This window comes from Serinus canaria, chromosome 12 (assembly GCF_022539315.1).
Source record: "Serinus canaria isolate serCan28SL12 chromosome 12, serCan2020, whole genome shotgun sequence".
NCBI classification, from domain to species: domain Eukaryota; kingdom Metazoa; phylum Chordata; class Aves; order Passeriformes; family Fringillidae; genus Serinus; species Serinus canaria.
The window spans coordinates 19,985,930-20,005,317 of record NC_066326.1 but is presented as its reverse complement, the minus strand read 5'-3'; the positions used below and the strand labels follow the sequence as shown (position 1 = coordinate 20,005,317).

The 19,388-nt window shown below is 45.7% G+C and overlaps 1 long non-coding RNA gene across 1 annotated transcript in view; it reads right to left on the bottom strand.

Annotated features, from left to right (window-relative positions):
• The window catches only part of LOC127060094 (uncharacterized), a 31,139-nt gene extending 18,676 nt beyond the window's left edge, over positions 1 to 12,463 (bottom strand). Inside the window, exon 1 of the long non-coding RNA XR_007778709.1 lies at positions 12,231 to 12,463. This is a non-coding gene — a long non-coding RNA (uncharacterized LOC127060094). The remainder of the gene's footprint in view (positions 1 to 12,230) is intronic.
• Between the last annotated feature and the right edge of the window lie 6,925 nt (positions 12,464 to 19,388).

Sequence of the window (19,388 nt, the reverse complement as noted above, 5' to 3'; positions counted from 1 at the left end):
GGGCAGAGCCTGCAAACCTCCAACAGGAGCCAGGGAGCTGAACCCTGAGCCCAAGGATCTCCTGGGAATATTTGATGATAGACCAGAACTCTTTGCACACACACAGGAAGGACAGTGGGAACACAGATCTGAACAGGCACCAACTCTGTCTTTGGATGGGGTATCAAGGAGAGCTCTCTTGTATGAATGTTTGCAACAAGAGGGAAGAACCTGGTAATGTTTTGTAATCACTTGTATGCAGGCCTGGGAAGAACAGAGAAAAACCCAAATAAAAGCACGCAAATGTGGGTGTCAAACACCCTGCTGACAGTCCCAGAGCAGTGCCAGCTCTGGCACTGCCAGAGTGGCACACACTGACCCCCCCGGGTACCACCCTGTCCTCCTGCTCTGCTGCTGGCCTCCTCCTAAGGTGCCTTACACTCCCTGCTTTGCTGCTGTGCTGTGGCTACAAACTTGGGAGGGAACTGCAAGAACTAACTGATCCCTTCAGAAAAATACAACATTTAATGCAAATCCAACTTCTACTCAACAGCTGAGAAAGACAAAATAAAGTACATGGTTACTGTCCTAACCTTTGTTTCTCAAGGCTTATTGGTACCACTGATATCTCGGTAACTTTCCTTTTACACTCCACTTCTTGTCTACACTTATTCTGTCTTACTCCTGATCCTAGAGACCTCCCCCAGTCTTGAAGCCTCAGATGAGTCCTGATTTTTGATCTAAATCCTTCTGTCAAGCACCTTTCTCAAAGAATCCTTTACTGTAATTTCAGACTCTTATCTTTTTTCTTTCCCGTGTGCTTGTAAGACTGATTTAATTTTTTTCATAGGAAATTTTAAGCAGCCAGCCTCGATGTCCCTTTATGCTGCTGTGCAGGAGCAATTTCATTGACACTGGAAAAGTGTGAAGTACCTCTGGGTAAAGGGAATGCCTGGGTGAGTTATTGGAGAGCCCCAAGTTACAGCAGACCCCACTGTAAAAGCGACTGGAAGGAGCAATAAATATCATTATCATTTACAATTACAACATAAGCACTATCCACCACCAGCCTGGCAGTTCAAAAGCGAGCTAAGAACTCCATCAGCAGCCTGTTTTGCTTTGAATAATTACTTTTATAAGAGAACATTGATCAAAGGCATTGGTAGCAAGTTTAGTGAAGTGTTCATCATGTACAAAATCGCTGGAAAATTACTCAACCCTGAACTCAGCTCAGCCAAAATCAGGTAAACCATAAATAACCAGGGTTAAAGATGAACAGTCAGCTCTGAACAAAGGAATTCCAGGGACATGGAATTCCTTTGCATGGAATTCCTGCAAAGCATGGCTGCAGTCTGAGCAGCAGTGGGTGGATTTTGGAGCAGTGGAGGAGAGCAGCTCACCTGTGCAAGCTGTTCCAGGCCACAAGAAACCTGCGACGACAAAAATGCAAAGATTCTTGGTGACATCTAATCAATTGCAAAGACAGGAAAACACTGGGAATACAAGAAAAATCTTTATATGTGGTTGTAAACAGAGAAAATAATTCAGGTTTTCTGGAAGGAGCTCACCCAGCTGAAACATGAGCCACCTTTTGCTCAGGGCTGCTCAGTTTTCTGCAGAAACTGAGGTTTAGTGAATGGTTGTCTATAATTTTTAGCACATTTTCAGCTGGTTAATAGCTGAACCACTTCCCCATTTGACAGAAAACATTTTTTCCCCAGTATGGAAGTAAACTCAAAATTTCAAGCGATTCAGTGTGCACCTGCTAAACCCACAGATAAGTATATTCATTCCTTATTCCTTTTGCAGGGCATCAGGGAGGGAACCACATTAAAAATGTTCTCTACCAAATGCTCATTGTAGGGTTATAATCAATGAAAGTAAATTAGAGAGAGCAAACCAGATGCTGCTTAAAATAATTTCCAGTCTTCTGAAGCAGTTAAAGCTCCTTCCAGCACTGGAGCACATTCCAGCATGAGCGCTCTTGCTCTTGCAATGCCACCACCAACATATTGGCTGGTATTTGTCACTGAGAAAAAGTTACATTTTCTCTTTCCTTGTTGAAGTTCACATTCAAGACAAAACTCCAAGGAACTGAATTTGACCTTGAACCGATTCCAAAAATTTAGTTTGTGCACTTCCAGTTGAAAGAAAAATCAGGGATCCTGGCTCAAGGGTGAAATGGAAGCCTTGTTTGAACTACAACATTAGTGCAGTTTGAGAAAAATGACTGTATGGTAAGGGAACATAAATTAAAGGTAAATCAAGAAAACAATGAAGTTTTTTTTAAAAATAAAATCGCTTTCCGTTAAAAGTCAATTATTTCTCTAGAAGTCAAACTTATTTTCCGTAATAACACTGTTCACTAGTAGACCATGAAGACCTGTACACGTCTGAAATATGTAGAACTTTTAATATGCACAACAGAAACTGGGTGTTGGAACAGTGTCAAAGATCTCTGTGAAATTACAATGCAAGTCGGACCGCATGAAGTAATCAAAGTCTCAGTTTATTAAAATGTGTTATTTATGACTTACAGAAAATATTTCTGGTCTGTGAAAGAGAAATGAGTTAAGAATTAACCCTTTTAATATTAAGAGGTTCCTTTTTTCATTAAATACACAAATACTGAATTTTATTCATGAAGCAGGCAAAACAGAGATGCCAAGTCCCCCACATTATCATCTACTGGATTCATTCTCTAGCTAATAAATCTTCTGATTCACATTTTCTGCCTGCAAAATGCAGATGCCTTCCCTGCTGGCTGTGCTGCTGACAGGGTGTCTGTGAGGATAGCCCTGGCTGCTGGCACAGGGTGGCACAATCCCATAAGCACTGCAGGGCAGGCAGGGAGCTGCAGGGGTGCTGCAGAACAGATCATGGATATGCTGTGAAAAGGGAGATAAAATAGCTTGGGTTCTCCTGGACCAAGCCTGTCAGCATGAGCACTTGCTTTGCTTGTAAAATAAAAGCTTTGACAATCTTATTTTTATTTTTCTTTGTCATTTGTTTTGTTGTTATTGTTTTGGGTTTTGTTGTTCTCTCCTCTCCTCTCCTCTCCTCTCCTCTCCTCTCCTCTCCTCTCCTCTCCTCTCCTCTCCTCTCCTCTCCTCTCCTCTCCTCTCCTCTCCTCTCCTCTCCTCTCCTCTCCTCTCCTCTCCTCTCCTCTCCTCTCCTCTCCTCTCCTCTCCTCTCCTCTCCTCTCCTCTCCTCGTCCTCTCCTCTCCTCTCCTCTCCTCTCCTCTCCTCTCCTCTCCTCCTCCTCTCCTCTCCTCTCCTCTCCTCTCCTCTCCTCTCCTCTCCTCTCCTCTCCTCTCCTCTCCTCTCCTCTCCTCTCCTCTCCTCTCCTCTCCTCTCCTCTCCTCTCCTCCCCAAGTCTCCCTATTCACCTTTATACTTTAGACAAAAAGACTGAAGGACCAGCACAGCATTCTCCACCACTGCTGTTCCCTAGATTTGGTCAGATGCAAAACCAGCTGTTATGAATTTTGAAAAGTGTGGGTTCAGCTCATCTGACTTGAATGTGTGGCCAAAAGGTGCCCCCAGAGCCAGTTCCAGGGGGGATGGCAGTCTGTGACCCTTCCAGCTTGGGGCCAAAGCTGCCCTCATCCACCCCTTGGCCCTCCAGGGCTGCTGGATCACCCCAGCCAGGAGAAATTGGGCAGAAGTCATCCAAGGCTGGATGTGGCTCTGCTAACAGGGACTCCAACCCCAGAGAGAGCCCCAGGCCCAGCCCTGCTGCAGGGCAAAACTCCTGATTCAGGGAGGATGCTTACACACGGACATACTCCCCCCTTCTCTCTTGCAGTCTGGATGTATGATAGATTTTCATGTGGAATGTTAATATTTTATGGATACAAATTTTTGCCCTTCTCAGGAAATTTTATGCTTTGCCACTTATTCCAAATTTTCTGCTTTTTTCATATAAAGAAAAAAATTAGTATTTTTGACTTACACATAATTCATAGTGCAATTCACCACAGTTGGTGATTTCCTGGAGTTCCCTGTGAGGGTTCCTTGGCTCAGGGAACACCAGCTCAGATGACAACAGCTGACAACTGCACTGATAGGAACAGCAAGTCCTAAATCAATCCAGAACGAAAGTGGAAGATGAGGGAGGTACCTGCTGCTCTCTGCAGTTCTGTGCTCAACACACTGACAATAATCCTAAATATCTACATCTCCAAGTATTTACTTGTTATCAAAGTGTCCTGGAATGCTTTGGGGTGGGAGTCACACAAAGCTCAACTCATCCCACCCCAGCCATGGGCAGGGACATCTCCCACTGCCCCAGGCTGCTCCCAGCCCTGTCCAGCCTGGCCCTGGAGCCTGCCAGGGATGGACCCATCCAGGATGGCAAAGTTAAACATTTCTCCTGTTCTTGCCCCAGTGAAGGAATGGCTGGGAAAAGCAAGGCAGGGACAGACAGACACATCAGGAGACTTTACCAAAGCTGGGAACCCCAGTGCTGGGGCAAATAAAGCTCTTAGCACCTGGCCGCAGCTGCACAGCAATTTAAAAAGTGCACAAAGTCCAAGTTCTTGTTCAGCTACTGTGAATATATGAAAGGTTTACATAAAACACAGCAGTGGTGCTCTGCTGCTGGTTTTGTACAAATTCAGGAAAATGCCTTTAACACACAACAGCTCCTTGCACTGCATCTGTTCTGTGAGCTCTGCTGGGCTTTTTAAGCCTCAGTATTGAAATGATAGTGGGTTTAACACTTTCCAAAGGCTTTCAAGTCTGAATAGTTCAGACCTGAAGTAAGTCTTCCCTTAGGGATTTAATGTATTTAATTATCTCTGAAGTTTTATCCATCATAATAGCTAAGTGAAATCATTGCTCTTGTACAGAACAAAGGGAAGCCAAACATATAAATCAATATTTGATTTTTTAAAGTTATTTACTGGAGTAACACATGACAGACATTGAAGCAGTAAAAGAATTCCCAATAATTATTTTTTTTTACAAAAAAAAAATTTAACTAAAGGTTATTTTAAAACAGCAAAATTCAAGACTAATTAGCAAAAAAAAAAAGGAAATGTCAGCAGCATGGTGGGAGAGGCAGAAGGATGAACAGCAGAGACTCGTAATTACTTCTGCATTACTTCTGTGGGGTTAGTTAAGACTTGACTGGTCAGTGCTTTTATGAAAGTGATCTTGAACTCACCTCAAAAAGCAAAAGACCTTCACAAAAGCCCTGGGTAGTGAGACCATCTTGTGAGTGTTGTTCCACTGGGAACTTGGTACCGGATTCCTTTGTGCTCACATCTCTGTGCAATCTCTGGAGCTCAGAAAGGGCTTGGGGACATCAGTTGTTTTCCAGTTCTGTTTCTCAGCAAATCATAGCATTCCTCCCCTGAGATGCGCAAACCTATGGATCCCATGCAGTCTGTAAAGTGGGAACTGTGCACCCAGGTGGTGTTGAGGGGGCTACCTGAATTTACCTGAATTAAACCTCCATTTCCTTATTATTATATCCCTAAACTCTGTCTTACATTGCATGTATTTCCTATCATCCTATTAAATACACAATCTACAAGGGATACAATTTGAATAATTTCCCAACCAGGCATAAAAAACCTGAATAATTCTCAAGCCCATTAATCAATGCTTTGCCTCTCGGCATGGATCCCTCATTCCCCCCTTGGAGTGGTGGTGCTTGGAGCTGCTGCCACCGCAGCTGGAGCTGGGAAAGGGCTCTGCCAGGGTGGCAGTGCTCACACTCCACTGGGGGAGTCAGCACTGGCACAGCAGTGAGGGAACAGATCAGAGAGCACAGCCCTGAGCCCTGCTTGGATCTGTCCCCCCCTGCAGTACCTGGGATTCCTCTGTCCTCCCTCCAGCTCTGGGACATCAGCAGTGCCCCACCCTGCTCAGACAGACAAAGGCAATGCCACTCCTCTGATAAGGAAGTTTGAAGCATTTCCTTGGATTTATCAGCTCCCAGTGTTTCCTGGCCCAAGGAGGGTGAAATCCGAATCTCATCTCCTGTGCTACTGCAAAGGTTACAAGGACAAAGCTTTACCCCAAAAATACAATGTGGAGAGGTTTGATAGAAATTAGAAATCAGCAATTTATTCTGTTGGATGTGACTATTGCTGACAGCAGTGGAATAACAGCTTTATGAAGGAGATTCAAACGGAATCCCAGTTTTCAAAGAATAAAATAAAAGCACAGGGAAAAACAACTTGCACATCTTCCCAAGGGGAACCAGAACTCTTTGGGGAATAGAATCCAAGAGCCCACATCACAAAATCCTTGTTAGAGGTCATTCATTTGGCAAACATCAAAAGTAACAAACGGTAACCAGAATCTATTCCAGTTGAGACGGGGGTAGCCCAGTCGGGATGGTCGGAGATGAGAGATCTCTGCAGCCAGGTCGTGGAACTTGTGGTTTATTGCAAAGGGCGTGGGTGCAGGGCCCTGCTGGGAGCTGCCAGCTGCAGCTTGGAGCAGGCTCAAGAGAAGAGAGAGGATGAGAGGGTAATAATGTAAAAGGCAAGAGCTAAGACCATAGAAAAGTGAGTAAGAGAGCAAGAGTAAGAAAACTAAGTTCTCGTTACAATACAATAAATTATCTTCTGTGTTGAATATTCTGATTCTCACTAACCAGTCTAGTACAATACACAAATCCTATAGCATTTACATACAGCCTATAAGAATCACTACATTACCATACTGTGCTACATTTGAAACTCTAAAAACTACTCTTCAGACCCCTTCTGCCAAGCTGGCAGAGTCTGCTCAGACCCTTAGACCTACCTGCTTACAGAGAGTCTTATATCATCAAAAAGAGATTACTTTCAGCCAGACACACCATTGTTTTCCCGTTGTTCAGTAACTAAAAGATCTCAAAGCTTGCTTTCATTTCATTCTCGCTTAAAGTTTCTATAGTCTCAAAAGTTTTTGCCAAGCAATTATATTTGTAAAACTTTCTTGTTTCATCTTCTCCAACACAGTTGTGCATTGGGTCTCAGGTACAGCCAGGTGTGCATCCAGACTGGATTCTCCCTATTTACAGTGGAGGGATGCAGTGAAGGCCCATAAAACTGAGCCACATATTGCAGAATTAATTCCAGGTGAAAACTGGAAGGAGAAACACAAGCATCAACTGTTCAAGGGACAGGATGTTCTATACATTTACCAACACCTGGAGAGAAATGTTCAACTCAAGGAAAATAAATTATCCCAACCAGACTGTTAAAAAGTGAATTCCTGGGCCATTCTGGTGTTCTGTTTACAGGTAACCCTGCAGCAGTTAGATACCAATCACATCACCACCACAAATTTACAAAGAACTTACAGGAAAGGAGCTGCAGTCCAACACATCCGCCCAAGTTTCTTTAATCCTTTTTTCTTTCAGGCAAATTCCAGACTATTCCCACCTGCCTGCTGTGCCCTTGCTGATCAGTTACCCTGTCGTGCTGGAAGTGAACCTGCTGCAAAAGGTTAAGGTGGCTGCACTGTTACAGAGCCAATCAACACAAGATATACTAAACTCTCCTCAGAGGAGAGAAGTGGAGCAATGGCACTGATGTCCAGTTCAGGAGCTGTCTGACAGGGACCTTTTGTGTTCTTTCATTCATTAAAGGTGTTACTTTCAGAGACTACTCCTTAACCAGCCTGAGAATGATCAAGGACGTCCTGGGCACAACACCTGTCTGAGACATCAAGTTTATTGATTTAGATAATTTGCTGCAAAACAGTGCAACTTCACAAAAAATATGCTTGTTCTTTGGTAATAAGAGCCTTAAGATGTGAAGCTCTTTGGCTTACACCCTCAGAGGACATCAAGGACACCAGAAGAGGTAAGGTTTACCAAGAGAATTTTGTCTATCCTGCCAGTGAGCTGGAAATGCCACACTGCACAGTCCTCACTCCTTGGGCAACATTCTGTGTTTGGCTGCTTTCTTCAGAGGATCAGTAGAAAAACCTTTTAGTGACACAGTCAAGGTTAAATTGGGATACCTGTGCTCTGCAAACAGCATCCAGAATGACCTGCCTTACAGAACTCAGTAAACTTCCTTTAAAAATTGGTTGTCACTACCAATCTGGAGTCATTTTGGATTGCTGTCTGCTTTTCCAGATGCCTCATTTGTCTGCCTGGATGTACAGGTTAGGAAGCTGCACAACTGACATTGCTCAAAACTTTGCATGTTGAACTTTGCATGCAGATTTTCTCATCCGATTTAAATTTCCAGAAAATGATTAGGTTATCATTTTGCCCCAGCACTTTGTTTTCAAGAATTCTGTCCCTGGAATTTGCGAGGATTATCTTGATCTGGAAAAGATTCCCCCTTCCCTCGTTCCTGCCCTGGGCACGTCCTGACAAGCCGTGGCATTCTGTGAATGTCAGAGAGCAAAGGCAGCAGCAGGGCACTGGCAGTGGGGACAAGTTCCCTCTGGGCCAGGACCAGCTCCAGCTCCCCAGCTCCTCTGGGATTCCGCATTTCTTTCCTTTCCTTTACAAGGCTAGGATTACCAGTTTGCTCTAATGAAGAGTTTGCTTAGTGTGGGGTCTGAAGACTCTTCCAATGAATGGGGACCTGATCATCTTCCTTATTGAATCAGTAAGTTAAGAGCCTCCCCAAACCTCAGAGAATGACTCTGGATTCACCATCATAACTTGTTCAAGAACATTCTACCCTCACCAAAGCAGTGATCAGACTGGGAATTTCCTAGAGCCAGACCTTCTGGAGATGTGGAATATTTCCTCATTTTGTCTACGAACAAGCATAGTATTGGAATGGTTTCATAAAAAAGCTTTTTTAAAAAAAATTCCATTAAACATATCAATAACTAAAAGAGTTAATGTAACTCTAAATCTTAACCCAAATAGCCCTGGAGTCAAGAGAAGCCTTTACTGATGTAATCCCACGCCAAGAGCTGTTGGAGCACTCAGAGTGGCCATGTCCTGGTTTGGAACTGCTGACACACACAGACCTGTCACCAGGTGCACTCAATTCAAATTGGGGTTTTTCCCAAGAAAAGACATCATAATTCTTCACTGGCTCATTGCATCATCCATCAGAGACACTTTTATTTGCAGGTATCAGGGCCTACATCTCTAACCTGTGTGAAGTGGCCAAAATTATTGTTCCACCAATTCTGAAAGCGAGACCTTGAGGTCAATCGTTGTCTGGCAGACCTGAGTCATCCTCTAAGCTCTGCAGAACTGGAGCTTGGCATCTCCATTTCACAGAACTTTAGTGCTCTTCCCAGTGGGACTGAGCTCCCAGAGACCAAACAGGGGAGTAAGCTGCATTGTACTGAATTGGTGGCTTTGGAGACACCTCTTGCTCCAGGTAAAGTGCAATAAATGCCCCACTGATTCCTGTCTCGATAGTTTAAAAGTGTTAATTCTGCACAGGTGGCAATTCTGCTCACAGAATTTGCACTCTGCTCATCACCTAACCCTGAGTGTCCAAGTTTGACCAACCACAAGATAACTGTGGATGTTTAAGGTACTGAGAGCTTATCTCCACCTGATTTGATAAGGTCTCCCTTTCCAATGGGCACCGGGGGCACTCAGCCTCCTCCCCAGATTCCTCTGGTGTCTCACCAGCCCACGAGGATGTTCTGATGCCACAGCCCAGCAGAGCAGCAAGCAGCCACTGCTGTCCTGCAACAGGGGAAGGGCAGCAAAGTCATCCAGGTGCTGCTTTTGGGTGCTTTTTTTGCCTTCCTTGTGTTCCTTACCACCTTTCATTTTCCTGGGAGCCCAGGAGCTTTCATTTGCAGGGGAGGCACAGGGATTTCCTGCAGCACTGCACACAGAGGTGCTGGCACCAGAGCCCGCAGCCCCCACACCAGCACTGCAGCTGTGTGAAACAAGCACAGGCAGAGCTCAGAGACAAACTGTGCTATCAGATCATCCTGGATGGGCAGCACAGCTTCAGGTATTGGGAAATGCTCTCCTCCAGCATCTCAGAGCCTGTGCCAGAAACCGCAGCTCTGTGGGCTCGTGGCAGCCATCCCCCATGTCACATTCTGCAGTGTCATGCACCCCTGGATAAAGGGGGACAAAGGAAATTAAACACTTTGAGAAATCATTAATCATTATTACCAACAGGGAACAGCACACAGAGACTCAAAGAGAAACAGGATGGGACTCTGCAGCACACACACATCAGAGAAAGGACCGTGCATAAGGAGACATGATAGCAGCTGGGCACAGGAGTGTTTTTCCAGACCATTAATTCCAGAGGCATGATTTCCTTCTTTTATTACAAAAATTAATAAAGTAAAATCACAAAACCGAAACTGCCATCATTCTCTAATAACTTCTGTTCATCACTGTGTAGTGAACAGAAACAAGCCTAGGCATAATGGGACTGCAAGGAGCTGGTTATTGTTTGAGTTTTTCTTTGACCAGAACAGAATGGAGCTACAGATCTCTTTTGTGTCTTCTTATCTACTAAGAAGACACAAAAGAGATTAATATTTTGCTCCCACTTACCAAAACAGATGAAATGACCAATGCCACCAGCAGCAGAGCTGCAGCAGTTGGACTGGCCCCAGTGAACCTGCTGGTTCATGGCTGGCACCTCTGGAGCACTCAGAATATTTCTCACCTATTTCTCTAATTAGAATTCAGCCTCTGCCTTTTTCAGTACCAGGGAAGTCTCTTACTTCTGGCCAGGTAGTTTTGTGAACCCTGATGGAACTTAGAAAGCATTGTCTCTTGCCCCAGTCCAGCTGGAAATAAGCTCAGTATCAGAGACAGCTGGGAGAATCCCACCAGCTCCTTAGGAAGGAAGATGAAAAGATAAAGGTTGAAGAAATTAGGAAAATGACAACAAAAATTCTTTCTCAGCTATTAAACTTAACAGTCTACATACAGTTTAATTGCTTACTCTGTTTTCAGTTTTGAGCATACGCTGTTGTAATCATCAAGTAAAAACAGGGTATGCAAGATAAGTTTGTGGATAATGTGAAGGCAAAAATGTTGAGGCATACTATACCTTGAGTATTTACATTCCTGTTTTTACAATTATCTTAATTAAAGAGTAATTATTGCACTTACAGATAGGCTTATCTCTAACGTGAAACTACCTGTCTACCATAATAAAAATTGGAAGACATCAAAATTGCATTTTTTACTGTCTTTAATAGCTGTTCTGTACTTTAAATGGTGTCTTCACCACAAGGAAAACACATTGTTATATTCCCTTGGTATTCTTAACTTGTCAAAAGCAGGCAGGTTGCTAAGAATGGAAGCAGGATTTCCAGAAGCACGGAATTAGCTGGCTAAGGAAAATAGGCTTTCACTGGAAGTGAAAGGAAAGACAAAAACATAAACTGCTAAGACAGGGTTAGGTGAGAGCAGCAGGAAAATGAGGCAGAAATCTGTGCAGGTCCCTGTGCTCCCTGTTTGTGCCTGGGGACAGCTCCTGGGGACCTGGCCCTCACCTGGACAGGCAGAGTGAGCCAGGTGCAGCTGGAGTGGCTCTGCAGCTGATCTGTTTATCAAACATTTCATCAGCTGCTCTTTTTGGCTGGCATCTGCCTCGGGATTGCCTTGACAGGGCAGAGCCAGAGCTCCTCAGCCCCTCCCTGAGAGCTGTCCTGGACACAAAGGAGCATTTCTGTTTGGGATAAACAGCAGCAGGCAGGAGCACACAGGGATCGTTTTCCCTGGCACTGACCTCTCCTGTGGCCACTTGACACCTCAGCTGCCCTGAGCCCAGATCAAAGTGGGGCCAGGACAGTGGGACAGGCTCAGGGAGCACTGAGCTGCATGGGGACCTGGCAGGGAAGCAGGTGGGACTTCAAAACAGTTCACAGACCTTACCCAGCATGTTTTAAACATGGCCTGGAAATAAATTAGGCAAGGTCTTCTTAAGCTGCCAGAAGTCAGAGCGAGCCTTGCTCGGGAAGCATTCAGCAAAGGGGTCAGCTCTGGCCCTGGTGCATGTGTTGGTTAAATAGAGGTTACTGCACTCAGCACCTGAGGCACCTTCTAACCCCACCTATTTGCTCAGTCTAGACATTTTCCCCCTCTTATTAAAAATTTAATAGAGGAAAATGATGTGTTTGCTGTTACCCAAAACCCTCAGCTGAGCCTGGGCTTCCTTCTACTTCACTTGAAGCAAGCCCCCCATCAGCACCACTAAACAAAAACCAAACCAGCAAACCAACCAAAAACCCCACAAAAACCTGGCCCCCAGCAACTCACAGAGATCACTTCAATACAGCACCTTAATCTTTTAACTAATAAATAACAAGACAGAGAAACCACTACTTACACTGAGAGCAGAGAGTTCTGCAGCTGTCCTGGAACAATTGCATCGAAGGTTGACATTGATGGCAAGGTATACAATTTATTTGTGCAACTAGAGAGATTACTAATCTGTCCAGTTTATGTGCTTTCAGAAAAAAAAGGTGAATTTCCAAAATGCACATCTATTTTTGACTCCCAAAGGCTGTCTGTGATGCCAGCGTTCAGCTGTGCTTGCTGCTGTCCAAGGGATGCCTCTCGGTTTTAGAAGTGGAGGTGTTCCCTCTGGGGTTTTAAAAGTGGGGGTGTTTCCTCTGCTGCATGGTTTGCAATATACCGGAGCTGCTGTGGGCAGCCCTGCCAGGCTAGGGGCTGGAACCAGAGCGTCCAACCCAAACCACCCCAGGATTCTGTGATATCCGTGATATCTTCTGTGACCTAAGTGCTCAAGGAGGCTCAATCACCAGACTTTGGGGAATAAAATATTGCTAAATAAAAACTTTGGACTTTTATTCAGAACAAATGGACTTCCCCTCTAATTATCTGTGCCAGGATTTCACTGTAATAATGAGTAGAAATGGGTCTGCAGAATACTGAAGATAAATGTCCTGCACACACAGATCTGTGAACCAGGTGCAGTCCCGTTTTGGAAAGAGCTTTCCTTTGTTTCCATCCTGCCCTCCAGTGGTTTAACCGGGGGTTAACTGGAAGACCGGTGAAGGCAGAGCTTAAGAAAAGCACCAACCAAAGCATTTAAGCCTATTTTTCTGACTGGCTACAGTACAAAAACAAGACAGGTCACATGCTAAAATTATTTTATTTGCAAAAATCAAACAAAATAAGATTATTTTTTGTCTGATGAAGTATTTTACCAGCCGAGAAGAGGGTTTAAAAATCCTGCATAATTCCCTCATCCACAGCACATCCATGAATGGTTATTATTTCCACTTGTACAGGGCCTTTGTTTCACTCTGACAATGCCTTAGAGAATACTGATTTTATTCTGCAGAATAATGGGTGTGGAAAGGAGTTTTTTTCACAGGGAGCCCATGAGATTATTAATCACAGCACCCAGGACTGTGAACAAAAATCTGCCACAGCAGCATTCAGCCCACAGCTACACTCAGACATGGATGGGAACTGTTCCTCTGCTGAGCAGGGGGGGTTTGACACCCTCCACCCCAAATGCTCTGTCCTAGTGCCCAAACCAGTCCAGTTCAGTGCCCAAACCAAACCCACTCAGTGCCCAAACCAGTCCAGTTCAGAGGCCAAACCAAACCCATTTATAAACTAAAATTATTCCATGTGAAGAGCCCACAGCCAGGTGCCCCCACCTGGGTGAGGACATAAAGAATGCATAAGACACAGGGACAGGACCATACTCCTTACCAAATAAGCAGCAATTTCTGCAAAGTTCTGCTAAGTACTAGTGAATGTTGTTTTTACAGCAGCCTTTCACAGCAGTAGGGTTTTTGCACAGCCAGTGGATACCTGGTGTGAGACTGATTTCAAATCAAATATCAAAAAGGAAGCACACACATGAGGCATGGCAACAGATATCCCAAAAGGAGTCAGACTTCCATGACAGTCTGGAGTGGAACAGTTCAAAGCTGGAGGTCCCACCAACATCAGAGCCATGGTCAGCACAAAAAATATGAAAAAATATTTTAACAGAATTCAAAATCTGCTCTTGTTTTGCCTCGTATTTCTGAACATTTCATCTTAAATCAACTGAATTATTCAATATTTCCCATAAGGGCACACTGGACTGGCACAGGTGAAGCCTTGGCTGGGCAAAACCACTAATCCATGAGCTCAGCTTTCCTCTCGGTGTCACCAGAGTGGCTGAAACAGTAAAAGGAGTTTCTGTGACCTCACAGAGCTCCCTGGAAAGGGAGGGCAGCATTTGGCTCAAGCTGGGAACATTAAAGCCTTTGATTGATCCTTGTGAGCCATTAGGAAATGCCCCAGCACCTGCACACCAACACAACTGTGGGTTTGGATAAACTTCTGTTGTGCCCAGAAGCAGAATTATATAAAGTACAATAAGAAATTGAGAGCTTTCCATTCCTGTCCCACCACATGACATAATTTTTTCCAAAGGGAATGTTTAAACATTCTCAATTTAATGTTTAATCACTGGGATGCAGAAAAGGGGAAGGAAAAAAGGGAATTAATGATTATATTACTAAAATAAAATATAACCATCTGTAAAATTATTCCCTTTATTTACCATAAAAGGATATGAGAGGGAGATTGGAGGCATCTTGAATAAGTTTTAATAATTGACAATAATAATCATTATTGGGTTTTTTTATGGCAAACTTCCAAAAAGCTGTGCTGATCTTTAATAGTAGTTCCTCCAGACAATAAGAACACTGAATTTTTTAACATAACGTTAAAAAACTAGAATCTGTGCAGTTTTCCCAAAACATAAGCGTTCTGCAAGTGCCAGGTCCTGCACTGATTAGTGTCTCCCAGCTCATTAGTGAATCTCCTCACCCGTTCAATCAGCATGTCTCTGGTCCATTTCCCATCACTTGGGATTACGACAAACAGCTTGGCACTCAGTCAGACTGGGACAGCTTCACTGATAAAGGCAGCGGGGGAAACAAATAATTTGTCAAATCTCACAAGAGCTAAACATGGAGAGCCCTGGGCATCAACCCCGGAAGGGCTCAGGCAGGGAGGGAAGGGCAGCTCCCGGAGCCCCCAGCCGGTCTGGGAAGGGCAGCTCCCGGAGCATCCAGCAGGTCTGGGAAGGGCAGCTCCCGGAGCCCCCAGCAGGTCTGGGAAGGGCAGCTCCCGGAGCACCCTCAGCCGGTCTGGGAAGGGCAGCTCCCGGAGCATCCAGTCTGGAGGCACTCCGGCATCCAGCAGTCTGGGAAGGCAGCTCCCGACCCCCAGTCTGGGAGGGCTCCCGAGCATCCAGCAGTCTGGGAAGGGCAGCTCCCGGAGCCCCCAGCAGGTCTGGGAAGGGGCAGCTCCCGGAGCATCCAGCAGGTCTGGAAGGCAGCTCCCGACAGCCTCAGCAGGTCGGGAGGCAGCTCCCGCACCGCAGTCTGGGAGGCGCTCCCGCCCCCCGGTCTGGGAAGGGCAGCTCCCGGAGCCCCCAGCAGGTCTGGGAAGGGCAGCTCCCGGAGCATCCAGCAGGTCTGGGAAGGGCAGCTCCCGGAGCCCCCAGCAGGTCTGGGAAGGGCAGCTCCCGGAGCCCCCAGCAGGTCTGCTGCCACACAGGGGAAGCCTGCCAGGTCCTGGCTCACACTGGGGCAGGAGGAGAATTGAGAAAAGGCTCCTTGAGCTGCACCTTTGTTAGGTGAACATCCCTTCTTTGTGCCACAGAGCCGACTGCCTATCATCTGCTGGGTGAGAGAGAATCCAACAGGTTCTTCTCATCAGGGAATCTCAATTTCATGGCATAGTACTTATAAAGAGCCTAGGAAGTAGCCAGGGTGCCACCTTTAGCTGAATTTATCTGGTTCCATTTTACCTTTAGACATGACTGTTGTTTTGTGCCATCTGTAGCTTTGAAAACAAAAACTCCAGCCATGCATGCAATCTGTTTGCCAAATTAGTGTTCAAAACTCCACATTTTTGCTGATGGCTGTCATCACAAAGTATATTTCATTTTTGTGGAAAAATATTTGTACCTGTCAGTAAAAAGTCAGACCCACTGAACTTGCCCACCTGTGTGCTAACAGTGCTGCTCACAATGTTTGCCCTCACATTGGGTGGTCAATTCAAACACACCCAAAGCCTGTGCCTGAGCCCTCATCTTTCTGCAAGACACTGGAGGAGCTGAGCTCTTTGCAGAACAGTCGGCTTGTCACAGCATTGGCAAGGCAGGAGTTACCCCCAAGAGCTCAGTTTAATGTTTCCCCAGAATACTCATTGCAATGTTATCAGCATTGTAGCCACATTTCTTTTCATCTAAGACTATGCAGGGAAGAAATGTGAACAAGAATTCCATGTGCTTTCGCTTCCCTCAATGTCTCAGGGCTGACATTTACTGTCAGAAAGGAAGGTAAATTCTTGAGTGTGATGATGGCCTACAGAGAAAAACAGCCTCTGTTTTGCTCAACCCCTTGGTATCTCTGATATGCATTTTTTGCTTCCCAGGCCAGTGCAGATCCTGTGCTCAGGGCAGGGCCTCTGTCTGGCTAAAGATTTAAGATGCTCCTGTCTCCTCTTTGTGACCAGTTCACCTTTATCCCACAGGCTCATTTCTCAGCTGCTCCAGATACTTTGCCTCACTGCCCTCCAGCTTCTCATTGTCCCTCCTGTTTCTTTTCATCTGGGGCTGGCTCCTGAGTTTCAGGAAGCAGCAACCAGCCCCTAAGGCTGGCCCTGGGCAGGCAAAGGGCACCACTGCATTCCCAGGGCTCGTTCCCAGCAGAGCACAGGGGTTCACATCCCCAGATAGGTTCTGCAGGACAGAGGTGGGCTGGGAGTGTTCCTGTTCCTCCGGCATTGCTTGTGTAACTGCTCATGGGCATCCTGCCCAAACCAGACCCTGCTACTCCACCAGAGGCAGGACCCACACAGCCTTGCAGCACTGGGAACAAGCCAAACCAGCTTCAGCCCTCTCACCCGTGTGTTTGTGGACTCTCCTGGACCCTTCAGCAGTAGCTGTTCCTCCTGCATTGTGCAGTGCACATTGCAAACATTCACACCCCCAGGAGAGCAGCTGCCCGTACAGAACTATGGCACTGCTGCAGGTGTTGCAATCACTGCACAAAGCACAGCTCCTGTGCCCCAAACCCTTTGTTGCAGCAGTGTGGAATATATCAGAACTTACTGCCTTTGCCATGACAAAGAATCTCCTCTGCCAGCATCCTCAGCTCACAACCAGACAATTAATTCTCATTGCTGCACCAGGGCAGGTACTCCAGAATTAATAACACACTAAGGAATTTCCTTTTTAGGGAAATTCCTCCTTTCTGAGATGCTTAATCAGGTATTCTGAGAGGGGAGAAAACCTGAATGCCTTTTCTCTAAAAGAAAGCACATGAAATAATTAGAAGAATCACAGACAGTTTGGTTCTTTTAAACTGAACACTGGGGATGTGAATTACAGCAATTCTTTAGGGACCTTGCTTCTTTGGAGCTGGCTGGATGTGAGCTTCTGTCTGGAAGGTATTTAAGTGTATTAGTGTGGCAGGATGACCGAGTACCCACAAGACAGCTGATCTTCAGGGTGTCTGGAGAGCAGAAAAAGAGCTCTCTGCTTTTTTTTAATTTTCACAGTTTCTTAGACATACTGTGAAATTAAATGCCTGTGTGAAATTGTTTTTTACTAGCCCCTATGAGAACAAGAGGCTGCCGAGGAGTCTCTCTGAGGAATAACTTAGCTGGGTGTAGAACAGCACCTGTGCCTTATTTCAGAGCAGACACAGGGCAGAGCAGACACAGGGCCCACAGCACCACGAGGGATGTGAGATCCCAAAAGTATCAATGATATTTTCACCCCCAATGAAGGAGAGGAATGACAAGGAGAACTCCATCTTATCAGAAGGCTAATTATTATGTATTATTCTATATTATATTACACTGTGTTACATTACATCTAAACTGAATCTGCCAAGCAATCAGCTGCACACACTGCACAGAATCTCGTGACTGTCAGCCCAGAGGTCCTGACACACACACACACACACACACACACACACACACACACACACACACACACACACACACACACATACACCTGGCCCTGACAGGCCAAGGAAACAAAACACCATCCCTGTGGGTAAACAATCTCCATATTGCATTCTACTTTTACGTAAACACAGGCACAGCAAGTGAGATAATTCAAGAATTGTTTTTCCTTTCTCTGAGGTTGAGAGAATGTGAATCTCAGAAATATTCTTGGGAAGAATTGTGCCTTGCTTTTCTCTGTGAAGAGAAATGTGTGACACCAAAAGGATGCAGAAGTGCAGAAAGTTAGATCCTGCAGTGAGACCTAAAACCCTAAGCTGGGGTCACAGATTCCTCTCATGGTACAGGAGCTTAAAAACTCCAAACTCAGCCAGCAGCTGATTTAAACAACGTGTATAGTAAGTATGGCATCAAGACACACACTTGAAAAAAATGTCTCTTTTTGAAGCCAGATTATAATACAGGATCCCAAGCAGAGACTCTGTAAAGAAAAATTACAGCCATTTACCCCATGTCAGTAGAGTTATTAGCCATGCTATATTTAGTTAAGAGACAAAAAAGTTTCAGGGTGTGAGCAGAATTGTGCAGGAACATCCTTTGGCAGCTGAATCACGGAGAGACATTGACTGTGGCCTTGGGAGGAGAAGGCTGAGGGGAGATTAGCATTTTCCTGAGGCTGGGAGGCACCCCAGGGCCTGCCTGGCTGCTACAGAGGCTTTCCAGAGGCTGGGAGTATTAACAAATGCCAGGGGGTGTCACTCACATTCACCAGCTGAGGAGTGGGCCAGAGCCATGGCTGGCTCATCTCTTCAGAGCCAGAAATCACCTCTTTCCTCTCCCCTTGCCCACAGACCCTGTGCCCAGGGTGGAAGGGCACACACAAAGTTGCACCTTCCCCTGAGCTGTGGCAGGGGAATTGTCACCAGCCCTCAGGGGGATTGTCACCATCACCTGTGGAGAGGTGATATGTGAGACAGAAACACATGTCAGTGGGTTCAGCAGTCCCAATTTCACAACTGAAAGATGCAATACTTTCCTATTCTGTTAGAATCAAGGAGAAGCCATTCTTGGGGGTGGGAAGGAACTAGTTCTGGGCTTCTCCTTCTTACTTGTTTGTTTTTTGTTTTTTTTTTTTTTAAATAAGGAATTTAAAGGTGTTTCTCATGCTTTCAAATATTTGGTTATTTCTGGCTAAGCATCATCCCAACAACCGCATTTTTGTCTCACAGGGTGAGGTGATGTATCCACACCTGCAGCCACTGTGTCCCTCCCCAGAGTCTGGGTGTGACCCCAGGGGACACTCAGAGCTCCTGAGGGACAGCAGGTGAGCCCGGCTGTGAGGCAGGGAGGGCATAGCCCAGCCTGCCCAGCTCAGGAGCTCTGCAGCACAGCCCCAGCTCCTGCCACAGCCCTTCAAAGGGGCAGGGGTGGATCCCTCCCTGGACCCCTGAGTGTGACTGCAGTGACACCAGTGTGGATGTGCACACACCCTGAGCAAGGGGAACAGAGTGCAGCTGAAATAAAGAAA